This window comes from Bos indicus, chromosome 18, assembly GCF_029378745.1.
Source record: "Bos indicus isolate NIAB-ARS_2022 breed Sahiwal x Tharparkar chromosome 18, NIAB-ARS_B.indTharparkar_mat_pri_1.0, whole genome shotgun sequence".
NCBI lineage: Eukaryota > Metazoa > Chordata > Mammalia > Artiodactyla > Bovidae > Bos > Bos indicus.
In genome coordinates this window covers 10,891,717-10,905,352 of record NC_091777.1, presented here as the reverse complement: position 1 = coordinate 10,905,352, position 13,636 = coordinate 10,891,717, and the positions used below count along the sequence as shown (strand labels likewise).

General features: G+C 55.4%; 1 long non-coding RNA gene across 1 annotated transcript; it reads left to right on the top strand.

Annotated features, from left to right (window-relative positions):
* The first annotated feature begins 1,818 nt into the window (after positions 1-1,818).
* LOC139177041 (uncharacterized) lies at positions 1,819-5,243 on the top strand. The gene is made up of 2 exons (XR_011561422.1): positions 1,819-2,708; positions 4,395-5,243. It is a non-coding gene; the product is annotated as an uncharacterized lncRNA (long non-coding RNA).
* The last annotated feature ends 8,393 nt before the right edge of the window (positions 5,244-13,636 follow it).

Below are 13,636 nucleotides of genomic sequence, written 5' to 3'. Positions count from 1 at the left end.
CGATCCCTGGTCTGGGAAGATCCCACGTGCTGCAACTAAGCCCGTGCACCACAACTCCTGAGCCTGCGTGCCCTAGAGCCTGTGCTCTGCAACAAGAGAAGCCACAGCCGTGAGAAACCCGCGCGCTGCAACGAAGTCAGCTCCCGCTCGCTGCAACGAGAGAAGACCCGCAAGCAGCAACGAAGACCCGGCGCAACCAGAAACAAACAAACAAATACTAATGTTTAAAAAACACAAACATTGTATGAGGACTTCCCTGCCCGTCCACTTGTTAAGACTGCACTTTCACTGCAGGGGATATGGGTTCGATCCCTGGTCAGGGAACAAAGATCCCACATGCCGAAAGGCATGGCCAAAATGTAAACAGTAAAGAGATAAAGATGTTGCATGAACGCACTAAGTGCCTTGGTGACAGAATGCTTTGTTGCCTCTTGCATTTTGTGCCCGAGGTGATGTCTGTGTCCTAATCCTGGCCCTGGTGGTCACAGAGGACCAGGGCCCTGCCCTGGAGCAAGCACAGCATGGAACATGCAGAGGGAGACTGGGAGGGCGGGAACCAGGGCTGACCATGGGGCTCCTAAGGGATGGGAGAGGCAGAGAGGGGTGCCTCATAAGGAGGGGCTGGAGGGTTTGAGGGGTAGTGTGAGGAGCTGGGGTGAGGAGACCCCGGGGCACCGGGACCCACGAACCATGTGACTGGTCCAGGCAAGGCTGCACCCAGTGTGCGATGTGGTGGGTGGAAGCTAGTTTACGGCTGAGCCTTACGGGCTGGGTGAGCCTGCGGGAGGCAGGGCGCCCTCGGGGCCTCCCTTTACCCAGGAGAAGTGGCACTCAGAGTCTTCCCCTGGGGTCATCGGCGGCAGGGACGCTTGGTGCCATGTGGCACAGCGGGACAGAACATGCAGGCGGGAATCCGCTGCCCCCTGGCTGGCCCCTAGCTCTGCTGCACACATGCTGTGTGACCTTGGGCCGGTGGCCCACCTCTCTGGGCCTCTGTTCCAGGGGGCCTTGTTACCAAAACTCCCTGACACCCTGAGGTGCACCCCACACACCCCAGGTTCTAGTCCAGGGCTGTCACACTGGAGCTGTGACGGCGAATCACACCTCCCCCCCATCCCCCAGCTGTCTCCACTTCCCCACCCCAGGGCCCTGGTCTGCAACCCCCCCGGTGGTTTTGGGTGTGTAAACTGAGGCAGACAGAGACACTCCAGGCTCAGAGATTCCCACCCAGGGCCTGGTGGAGCCGGGAGAAAGGACCCTGAGGCTCAGAACCCAGAGGGGTGCCTGGGAAGGAGGTGGGCTCCGGGGACCCCCATCTCTGGGCCTGGCAGGTCCTTCACCCCCAAGCTGCCCCGCCGCCCACGCTGGCCCTGGAATTTTCTGGAATTTGAGGATTTGCTGATGTGGGAGAACTGTGTGTGGGAGATGGACTTTCTTCCCTGGCGCCTGTTTACCTGACAGCAGATGATCAGAAATAAAATGTGTTGAGCTGCTGCCAGAAAGCTCGACCAAGACTGAGACCGATAATGTCCCAGGCAGACAAAGGGGCGAAGGTTAGAGGGGCCACAGACAGAGAGAAAGAGCACGACGGGCTTTGCAGGCTGACTGTGGGGGACCGGCTCTCTTGGACTCCACTGGGCGCCCCGGTTCCTTTAGATCCGCCCTGCCCCCTGCTTGGCCATGACCTCCTGTGGTTAAGCCCCTGAAATGTGAGCCTCCTCATTCTGATGTGCTGAAAGTAGACGCAGAAAATAAAAACACAGGTACCCAGGTAACTTCGAAATTCGGATAAATAAGAAATAAACTTTGAGCATGTCCCATGCAATGTTTAGGATATACTTATGCTAAAAAGTTTTGTTTTCGTTGCTTAAAATTCAAAGTTAGCTGGGCTGCCTGTATGTCACCTGGCAAAATCTAGCCATTAAGTGTAAATATACACTAGATTTCAAACAGTAAGAACAGAAAAAAAAAAAAAAAACTGAAAAAGAAAAGGTAAAATGGCTCAATGCCTTTTGTGTGGATTCCAGGTTGAAAGTCACAACAATCCTTTGGACATCCTGGGTTAATGGAGATGTATCACGGACACGAACTTGTTTAACGAGGCTGCTGGGAAACTGGCAGTTACACACACAGCTCTCACTTGGCATTGGTGGGACCCTGGTGCCTACCACTCCTGCAGACCTGGGCATTCCGGGATGTTCCCGGGTTTAGCACCAAAAGCCCCACTGCGTTCCAGGAACTCCTCAGTCCTGGGCAAACCGGGATGGCTGGTACGCTGGGGCATTGCAGGGGGCGGGGCACCTCGCTTCTGAGCCGCCCTCTCCTGCTCTGGGCCCTGCAGCTCCAGCGTGCGGCTGGTGAGGTGACAGTCAGTTCGGCAGCTGAGCGTAGGGGGTGGGTGGGGGAGGCTCAGAGAGGCCAATCTCTAGCCTGAAGTCACACGGCATGGGTGGCAGAACTGGGGCACGAACCCAAGGCTGTGACTGCAGAGCCTGCTTGCAGGAGAAAGGCCCCCACGGAGGAACCGAGGAAGGAAGGAAGACCACTTCCTGTCTTAGACGCAAAGGCACGGACCTCTGGACTCTCCCAGAGGGCCGCCTGTCTCCACGGCTGCCCCCTCTATGACGTGTGTACAAGGCAAGGTGTTTCAGGGAATCAGTACCAGTCCAGGAAGGAAGGCATGGCGCTGTTACTCTCCCATTGCGCAGGTGAGGAAACTGAGGCCTGAGAATGTGAGATGTGGCTCCACGTAGTGGCCTGTGTGGCATCCTGGCGTGACCAGGCCAGGCCTGGCCAGCGCGTGACTGGAGAGCTAATATTTGCCCTGGCCGCTTACAGCGTCCTGTCATGTCACCTACCACATTCCATCAACTTTCCCGATAACCCACGGAGGTGGGCAAATATTTTCAATAACCAGTTTAGTTTACAGATGAGGAAACCTGGAGGGGCTTGCCCAAGGCCACGGGGCAGAGAAAAGGGAGGGAGTTCAGACTTCAGTCTGGTGGCACTGGGACACCGGGGGAGGCGCCAGGGCTCAGCGCAGGTTCACGGCCCCCATAGTCACCGTGGACCCCGGGGTAGACGGGTTCAAAGCTGGGGGAGCCCGTGCCCTGCCCTCCCCACCATGGAGAGACCCCAGAGGGTCCCGAGGAGGAGCTGAGGGTCTCCAGCCACCTTCTCTGCTTCCTGATTGCCTCCTCTTTTCTTTAAAAAACTGGAGGGAAAGGGACTTCCTGGGTGGTCCAGTGGTTAAGAGTGTGCTTGCCAATGCAGGGGACATGGGTTTGATCCCTGGTCTGGGAAGATCCCACATGTCATAGAGCAACTAAGCCTGTGTGCCACAACCACTGAAGCCCTTGTGCCTGGAGTCCGTGCTCTGCAGCAAGAGAAGCCCCCGCGATGAGAAGCCCAAGCACTGCAGCTAGAGTTTCTCTGCAACTAGGGAAGACCCGTGTAGCCAAAAAAAAAAAAAACCAACCAACGTGGGAAAGTCTTGGCAGGGGAATGACTGTGTCTGCCGAACACTCAGGGTGGACAGGGGTCCAGGCTAGGGTGTAAAAAGACTTCCACTCTGGAGTCAGACCAACCAGGATTCTGGCTCCATTGCTTTTAGCTGTGTGAGTTTAGGCGAGTGACTTAACCTCTCTGGGCTTCCGTTGTCTTGTCTATGAGCTGCAGACGGCAGAGCTGTGCCTCTCATCCCTGCTGCTCATCAGAATCACTTGGGAGGGGGTGGATTTAAAGACACACTGGGACGGCCCAGAGGGATGGTATGGGGAGGGAGGAGGGAGGAGGGTTCGGGATGGGGAACACATGTATACCTGTGCCAAATATTTTGATATTTGGCAAAACTAATACAATTATGTAAAGTTTAAAAATAAAATAAAATTAGAAAAAAAAAAATAAAGACACATTGAGACTCAGGCCCTGGTCCCACAGACTCTGATGTTCCGGGGCTGGAATGCAGAGGGACACGGGCTGTACCACCGGCGATGCAGTGGGGCTGGGGGCCTCTGTCCCTGCCGCTGCTGGGAGGTGAGCTGAGATAACAGCCCAGGAACCTCCTGGGCCCTGGAGGTGCCCAATACACTGGACTCCCTTCCAGACTGGCGGCCCTTCTCTTTGTAAACCACGTTCTTGACGCTGTTGCCAGAACAGGTGAAACAGTCGGAAAGAGAGGTAAGTGTTTGGAATAGCCAGGCCACCAGGACAGCAGGGGCCAACTGGTGACCCAGGTGGGGTCTCCACCAACCGGCCAGAACTGCACGTCACCTTCTTATCTACTGTGACTCGGTTTCCCCGACTCTGATATTTGAATCCAATGGGAAAACTTGATGTTGACTCCACTCCCCCCACCCCTGCCAATGGCTTTGCCTCTCATTCTCTTTGCACAGCTATCCCCGGAGCCTGAATCCCAATCCTAAGCGGAAACCTGAAGCAACAGACAAACCCTGGCCATGACAGACAAGGAGGCACCCACCAAGCGCTCATGTTCAGAGCAAAAACTAGGCGACTTCCAGCCAGCGTGGCCAGTGCTCAGAGAGGACCATTCTTCAGCCTTTGGAAACGACAGCTACAGAGCCTGGAGGCAACGTGCAAACCCTTTATGGTAGAAACAAGGGGTGTTTCCCTTGTGGGTCAGTGGTAAAGAATCTGCCTGCCAGTGCAGGAGACACGGGGCCAAATGCTGGCCTGGGAAGATTCCACGTTACACGGAGCAACTGAGCCTGTACACCACTGCTGAGCCTGTGCTCTAGAGCCCATGAGCTGCAAATGCTAAAGCCTGTGTGCCTAGGGCCTGTGCTCTGCAACGAGAGAAGACACTGCAATGAGAAGCCTGCACACCACAACTGGAGAGTAGCCGCCGCTCGCCACAGCTAGAGAAAAGTCTGCACGGCAGACCCAGCGCAGCCAAGTTAAAGAAAAAAATCTAAAAAAAATATATGTTTTTTAAAAAATCATGGGCCTGTGGGCAGGTGCTGGAAAGGAATCGGGGGGAGAAAAAAAAAGCTAGAATGTTTGTCAGGGCCATGGAATTGTAGATGGATTTTTTCTTTTTTGGCTTCCTCATGATGCATGTGGGATCTTAGTTCCCTGACCAGGGATCAAGCCTGTGCCCCATTGCATTGAGAGCGCAGAGTCCTAACCGCTCGATTGCCAGGGAATCCTATAGATGGATTTTTAGAGTCCAAATTTTCATTATCTTTGTACAATCAATAATAAATTATCATCAGTTCAGTTCAGTCACTCGGTCACGTCTGACTCTTTGCGACCCCATGGACTGCAGCACATTAGGCTTCCCTGTCCATCACCAACTCCCGGAGTTCACTCAGACTCATGTCCATCGCATCAGTGATGCCATCCAGCCATTTCATCCTCTGTCATCCCCTTCTCCTCCTGCCCCTAATCCCTCCCAGCATCAGAGTCTTTTCCAACGAGTCAACTCTTTGCATGAGGTGGCCAAAGTATTGGAGTTTCAGCTTCAGCATCAGTCCTTCCAATGAACACCCAGGACTTATCTCCTTTAGGATGGATCTGGTTGGATCTCCTCGCAGTCCAGGGGACTCTCAAGAGTCTTCTTCAACATCACAGTTCAAAAGCATCAATTCTTCAGGGCTCAGCTTTCTTTATAGTCCAACTCTCACAACCATACATGACCACTGGAAAAACCATAGCTTTGACTAGACAGACCTTTGTTAAAGTAATGTCTCTGCTTTTTAATATGCTGTCTAGGTTGGTCACAGCTTTTCTTCCAAGCAGCAAGGGTCTTTTCATTTCATGGTGCAATCATCATCTGCAGCGATTTTGGAGCCCTCAGAAATAAAGTCTGACACTGTTTCCACCGTTTCCTCATCTATTTCCCATGAAGTGATGGGGGACCAGATGCCATGATCCTAATTTTCTGAATGTTGAGCTTTAAGCCAACTTTTTCACTCTCCTCTTTCACTTTCATCAAGAGGCTGATAAATACTAATTGAATGAATGAATGAATCTTGTTTCCATGTTTTCCTGATACTTGTTTTTAAATTATTTGGCTGCGTTGGGTCTTAGTTGCAACATGTGGACTCTTAGTTCCTCCATGTGGGATCTAGTTCCCTGACCAGGGATTGAACCTGGGCCCCCTGCACTGGGAGCGTGGAGTCTTAGGCACTGGGCCCACAGGGGAGTCCCGCTGATAGATTCTTAAAATATTTTGAGCATAAATGGCCACCCTCCACTTTATATAATGTACATATAGGTTGGCATGACTTGGCCAAAGTTGAAGATGGAGCCCTGTGGCACGCCATTAGAGATCCTTCCAGCAGCAGACACGATTCTATCGTTGGCACAGCAGAGAGGTGAGTGAAAAGGGCCCTGTCCGTGGAGTCAGAGACTCTGGGCTGCATCTCTGGAACTTTACGAGCTGTGCATCCTTGGGCAAGTTGCTTCACTTCTCTGAGCCGCCATCTCCTCGTCTGTGAAACAGGGGTGGTGCCTGTCCCTCAGGGTGGCTTGTTGCTTGGCACATGGTGGGTTCTCAGTGAACTGTGGACACCCCACCTCTGCCTCCACCATCCGGACATCTTCAGTCAGCAGAGTCATTTTCTGATCATCCAGTTCCCATTTCCATCCCCGACCCCGCACAAACATCCCCTAGGCCAGTGGTTCTCAAAGTGTGGTCCCTGGACCAGCAGCAGCAGCAGTAGCACCTGGGACCTTATTAGAAATTCAGGTTCCCAGGCCACCCAGGATTCACTGTATCAGAAATTCTGGGGGTGAGCCCAGCGGTCTGCATGGTCACAAGGCCTCTGGGTGACTCTGAGAACCCCGGCAGTCCACACTGTCCTCCGGACTCATCCGCTGGCCCCACAAGAGAAAGGAATGACAGTCCTCTGTCTTGACCACTCCTGGAGGGGCCAGGCTGCGTCCCAGGGCCCCCGCGCCCTTCTCCCCCCGGCTGATAATCCAGAAGCAGTGTGCGATCTGGGGCGGGGCTGTGAGCAGGTGCCCCCTAGCTGCTCAGACACCTGGTGCCCCTCTGCTTGTCCCTGACCTTGAGCTCCGGCCAGTGTCCCGTGCACCCTCCTGGGCCACGTCCCGCGCCCCCAGCACCCTGAGCGGTGGTTTGGCCAAGGGCTGTGACCTGCCCCTCCTCCGATCTTCCGGGCCTGCCTGGCAGGTACATGGCTCCTTCCAGCCCAAGTCCACTGTCCAGGCAGATAAACAGCCCCAGGGAAGTCGGCAGCTGTCACCCATCGGCCCAGGGGAGCAGCAGCATCGCTTTCCTTGTTTCTTTCGCCCCACATGCTGCTAAAAAAAAAAAAAAGCCCTGTTTGCTGTCCTTATTGGATTTCACAAAGCCTTTGAGCCTGGCCTTCATGGACAGCAGTGGGGTCAGGGCCTTGGGCCCGAGTTCAAGGTCCTGCGAGCTGGACGTTTCCCCAGGGACCGGCTGGGCTGGGGGCACAGCCCAGGGGCACCTCCGTTTCTCTGCGGAGTGCTGTGAGGGCCCAGGGGAGGCCTGTGGGCTTTCCGGTCCTGTGGCTGCGGGAAGCAGGATTCCAGACTCCTGTCCCTCCCCGTTAAAGCCCTGCTCCCTCCAGAGTCTCTGACAAGCTGTGCCTTAGGCCTCACCCCTCCCTGCTGGGTCCCTCCAGGGCTCCCAGTCGAGGGGTCCCCCCCTGTGCCCACGCTGTCCCTCGCAGGCCACACTGCCCCGCTTTCCTCTCATTCTGGACAAGCCTCTCCAGATCCTGCTGCTCAGAGGGGGTGGGGATGACCACAGCTGGTATGTCCCGAGCCCCCTGCACTTGGGCTTTATAACCCAGGAGGCTCCTGCCTCACCAACCAGACCAGGCGAGACCACCCGCGCTTCATGCCCAAGTGTCCTGAGTTAGGGAGAAGATCGCATTGGGGGGCTTCGGAGGGAATGGGGTTGAGGGTGGGGGGGGTCACGGGGGTGGCTGCACTTCTCCTGAGGTGGCCTGGTCATGGGGGCAGGTGGGGAGGCAGAGGGAAGACGGAAGCCCCCAGGGGAGCCGCAGGGGCTGGTCGAGGCCGGGCCCCGCAGAGAAACAGCCGGGATACGAGTTGGGCTGTAGGGCGAGTCCCTGCCTGGCCATCGAAGCTCCAGAGCAGTGTGTAGGCTGTGGCGGCTGCTTGGCGAGAGCTGGCAGTGCCTTGGGCCAGGACGCTGGCGGTTCAGGCCGACAGTGGACACGGGCGCTCGGTCCATTCTGGAGCCAGCATCAGTGTGACTCAGGGACGGGTTATCATCCGAGTGAGAGGTGCCGTCCCGCTCAAGGTGGAGCAGCTCACTGGCTCTCCCCAAAAGAAAAGCCTGGATCGGTGCAACCTGCCAATTCCTATGGCTGAAGTATTCCCACCATGGCTGGAGTTGAGTCCACGCTGAGCCCTAGCTGGCTCCTGCTTCCTCGAGGCCTCCGTCTTCTTCCTTATCCCCATCACCGTTTGCCTTCATCGTCACTACAGCCACCGTCTTCATCGTCACCACCACCGTCACTTTCTTTATCGCCATCCCTTCATCAGCAGCATCGCTGGGTTGAGGGATCAGAGGATTGCTCCTTACCTGTAGTTTCAAATCTTCGGCCACGACTGAGTCCTTCTTGCCCATTTTAAACTGGGGGGCAATCCCATGGTGGAAAAAGAAATGGCAACCCACTCCAGTATTCTTGCCTCAAGAATTCCATGGACGGAGGAGCCTGGCGGACTACAGTCCATGGGGTCGCAAAGAGCTGGACACGACTGAGCGACTAACACTAACACAATCCCGTGGTGGCACCGAGCTGGGAATAAGGAGATGGCTGGGACACGGGGTGTCTGAACGGACGAGAGCCCTGCCTTGTTCACGGCGCTGCGTCCAGCAGGACCCGACAGGCCCCAGGCTCCTTGGACTGACGGGGGAGCCTGGGCCACCTGCCTCCTGCCCACTGCGGCACTGGGTCGCCGCCATCAGGCACAGACAAGTTGGGGCAGGGCCTTGGAGGCCCCGTGTGTTTGGTGCCTGGGGGGAGGTGGGGGGCAGCCTGGCTGTCTGGGGTTGGAGGGGAGGGGTGTCTCCCGCATGAGCGGGGCGCCCAGCACCCCCTCACCACGGGACGATGCCTGCACTGTTGGTGATGACGCTCCCACAGGGGAACCCGAGGCACTGGGGCTAAACCATCAAGGGGCTGGGCCCGGCTCTGAGTTCTCTGCAAGTCCGGGCAGGGATGGGCTTGTCCAGCTCTGGCTGTCAGGGACTCTGGACATGACCCTGGGGCACTGCGGCCTTCTTCCTCCTTCTGGAGCGCAGCCTGCGCCCTCTCTTTGAAGAGGGTGGGCAGACGTGTCCCCCCAGCCTGGGGGCAGGAGCACTTGGCTCTCTGCTCGGGTGCCTCCTGCCCGGGCACCGGGACTCAGCGCTCAGAGGGGGCTGCCCCAGGAGCCCAGCGCCTCACCTCCCAGGGGGAGAAGCTGGGGTCCACGAGGGCAAGGGGTGCCTCAAGGGGCCACCAGGCTGCTTCCCCTACAAAGGCCATGAAGGAAGACCGACCTCACTCACCCTCCAGAAGACAAAGAGCTGCAGGGAGACGAGCCGGTGAGCACGTGAGATAGATTCACAGGCACAGAAAACAATCTTATGGTTACCCAAGGGGAAGGGGGAGGGGCAAATTAGGAGGTTGAGGTTAACAGACACCACGGTCACACACTAAACAGATGGACGATAATGCCTTCTGTACAGCACCGGGAACTATACTCAGTATCTCGTAACGATGTGTAGCAGGAATCTGAAAAAGAGAATCACTGTGCTGTCCTCCTGAAACCAGCACAACGTTGGAAATCAACTTTACTTCAATTAAAAAAAAAAAAAGGCACATCAAGGTGGCGATGGCAGACCTTAAGCTTGGCGAGAGTCCTTCTGAGCCCCGAAGGCCTGAGCAGTGGCCCCGTTCAGAGGCACAGCGGGGAGGGTCTGCCAGCCAGTCGTTTTCAGGGTAAGAGACGCCTCACAGCAAAGGAATTTAGCAATGCCTGAGTATGGTCCTGAGCACTTTCTCTCAGTTGTTCATGCCGTCATCAAGCTCTGAGCTCCCACCAGACTCCGCGTCCTACTACAGAGACCCCGCGACTGGAGGCCGGTCCTGCCACCGGCCTTGGACGAGAAAGCACCCTGCACCCCAGGTCTCCACAGCCCCTCCTCGCCAGGCCTCCCCACACCCACCAGCCCGGAGCTGCTGGTGGGCTTCTCCTCGGCATAGTCAGGTGCCCGGGGCTGGAGAGCTGAACGCACCCTGATCCCTGGGAGGGGTCCCCAGAGCCAGCGGGGCATGGCATCCCGTCGCTTCCCCACCGTCACCTCCCATCTGAGCATGTCCTCGGGCCCCTCCGTCTCTCGCCTGCTTCGCGCTGATCTGCACTTACTGTGTGTTCACTCCACACAGTGGGTGTAACATAACTCCTAGCGCAGTGCACGCTTACGAAGTGTTCAGACGTGCGCACTTGTGTGCCCCCACCACCAGTCACGACACGGGACACACCCAGCCTCCAGGAACGCCCCCTCTTCTCCTGGTCCTCACGCGTTGGTGTCTCCTGCTCGAGATCCTGCCATCAACGGAATCTCACAGAATCACGTCCGGATCTCTGGCTCTGGGATCCACTCACGCGTGGCGGGAGGGCGGAGTCCCAGCCGGGCAGGCTTGCCGGTCCCTCCATCACCGGCCCTGCTTATCTCCCCAACCGTATCTCTGGCTCTGGCCCGGCGTGGACATCACGTTCCAGCCGTGTGGAACACACACACGTCACTTCTGTCCTGCACGGACTGTCCTTTCCGCTCCATCGCCCTCCCCGGGGTGCGGCTGCCTTGTCTTCTGAGATCTGAGATCTGACCAGAGCGTCCTAGAGACCTGCTGATATCTCTCGGGCCCTGACCTGCATCATCCGGCCACGTTCACCTGCCTGCTTGAGGCCACGTTGGCTCGAGGGCTCTGCTGAGCACCCCGGCTTGCACTGTCAGGGGGTGGGGTGCCCCACGGTCAGGGCAGCTCCTTCCTCCCAGCAATGTCCTCAGAGCCCAGCAGGCCTGGCGCACGGGAGGCCTCGGTGAACATGCAGTAAAGATGCATCTGCTCATGGTAGCGCCCATCATCCAGAGTGTGCAGCCCCGGGAACCAGTGCACGTCCATGACCCCCGAGGGGCTGCCCAGAACACACAGGGACCTCCGTCTGACCCTTATCCCGAGGTCAGTGTTGCCTGCCCTTGAACCTGACATAGGGAACCACACAGAAGGTCGGCTCTGCGTCTGCCTGCCCCCGCTCACTCCAGACTGCAGCCCCGAGAGGCACCTCCCCGGGCGTGAATCCTGCCGCCTCGGTGACCGGCGGCCTTGGCACCCCTGCCTGATGTAGTTCCTTCCTCTCCCAAGATTTCTCTTCTTGCTTCTCCTTCCATCCTCAGCCCGGGTGGGGGCTTTGTCAGCAAGTTACCCTTGAAATCCAGGGACCCGAGCCTTGGATGACCCTGGTCTCACTCGGGGGTGCCCGTCACGCTCCCTGCACCTCGCTGCATCCCCTCTTTGCAACCCCCTGACATCTGGTCCAGGCACGTGACCCTGGTCCACCTGGCCCCACCTCCAAACTTGAATCCTCAAGGTGGGGCCCCCAGACCAGCAGCATCAGCATCCCTTGGGAATTCAGAGAAGCAAGTTCACCCCAGACTCACTGTCTGGGAAAAACCCTCTTTTTCTTTCCTTTGGTCTCATACTCCCAGCACTTCTGACCCCAGATGTGTGGTGTCTGTCCACAGCGACCGAGTGTCAGACCCCAGCCAGGGGTCCTCCAGTTCAATTCTGCCACTAGCCAGAGACTGCACAGACCCCACAAGTTAAGGGCTCAGTCTCGCCAGGTGACCCCACTTCAGATGACCCACAATTCTGTCCACCTCGGCCACAATTCAGGGCTTCCCATGAATCACCTCCTCCCTTCGCTAATTTGCTGGAAGGAAACCGGGAAAACACTTTTAAATACAATTGCTGATTTCCTAACTACAAATGATGTTTTAATGGATACAAATAAACAGGCAGATGAAGAGAGAGACAGGGGAGGTCTGGAAGGGTCCTGAGCACAGGCATTTCTGTCCCCTGTGGAGATGGCATGTTTCACCATCCCAGCATGGGGTCATGTGCACCCACCTGGCAGCTCCCCAAACCCCATACTTCAGGGTCATTTATGAGGCTTCATCAGGATCAGTTGAGTTCAGTCGCTCAGTCGTGTCCGACTCTTTGTGACCCCATGGACTCCAGCATGCCAGGCCTCCCTGTCCATCACCAGTTCCCAGAGTTTACTCAAACTCATGTTCATCGCATCAGTGATGCCATCCAACCATCTCATCCTCTGTCGTCCCCTTCTCCTCCTGCCTTCAATCTTTCCCACCATGTCTTTTCCACTGAGTCAGTTCTTTGCATCAGGTGGCCAAAGTATTGGAGTTTCAGCTTCAACATCAGTCCTTTCAATGAACACTCAGGACTGATCTCCTTTAGGGTGGACTGGTTGGATCTCCTTGCAATCCAAGGCACTCTCAAGAGTCTTCTCCAACACCACAGTTTTAAAGCATCAATTCTTTGGGGCTCAGCTTTCTTTATAGTCCAACTCACATATCCATACATGACTATTGGAAAACCCATAGCTTTGACTAGACGGACCTTTGTTGGCAAGGTAATGTCTCTGCTTTTTAATATGCTATCTAGATTGGTCATAATTTTCTTTCCAAGGAGTAAGCGTCTTTTAATTTCATGGCTGCAGTCACCATCTGCAGTGATTTTGGAGCCCAGAAAAATAAAGTCTCACTATTTACACTGTTTCCCCATATGTTTGCCATGAAGTGATGGGACCGGATGCCTAAAAGCTTTAGGCCAACTTTTTCATTCTAAGCTTTCACTTTCATCAAGAGGTTCTTAGTTCTTCTTCACTTTCTTCCATAAGTGTGGTGTCATCTGCATATCTGAGGTGATTGATATTTCTCCCGGCAATCTTGATTCCAGCTTGTGCTTCTTCCAGCCCAGCGTTTGTCATGATGTACTCTGCATATAAGTTAAATAAGCAGGGTGATAATATACAGCCTTGATGTACTCCTTTTCCTGTTTGGAACCAGTCTGTTGTTCCATGTCCAGTTCTAACTGTTGCTTCCTGACCTGCATACACCTTTCTCAAGAGGAAGGTCAGGTGGTCTGGTATTCCCATCTCTTGAGGAATTTTCCACAGTTTCTTGTGATCCACACAGTCATAGGCTTTGACATACTCAATAAAGCAGAAATAGATGTTTTTCTGGAACTCTCTTGCCTTTTCAATGATCCAGCGGATGCTGGCAATTTGATCTCTGGTTCCTCTGCCTTTTCTAAAACCAGCTTGAACATCAGGAAGTTCACGGTTCACATATTGCTGAAGCCTGGCTTGGAGAATTTTGAGCATTACTTTACTAGTGTGTGTGATGAGGGCAATTGTGTGGTAGTTTGAGCATTCTTTGGCATTGCCTTTCTTTGGGATTGGAATGAAAACTGACCTTTTCCAGTCCTGTGGCCACCGCTGAGTTTTCCAAATTTGCTGGCATATTGAGTGCAGCACTTTCACAGCATCATATTTTAGGATTTGAAATAGCTCAACT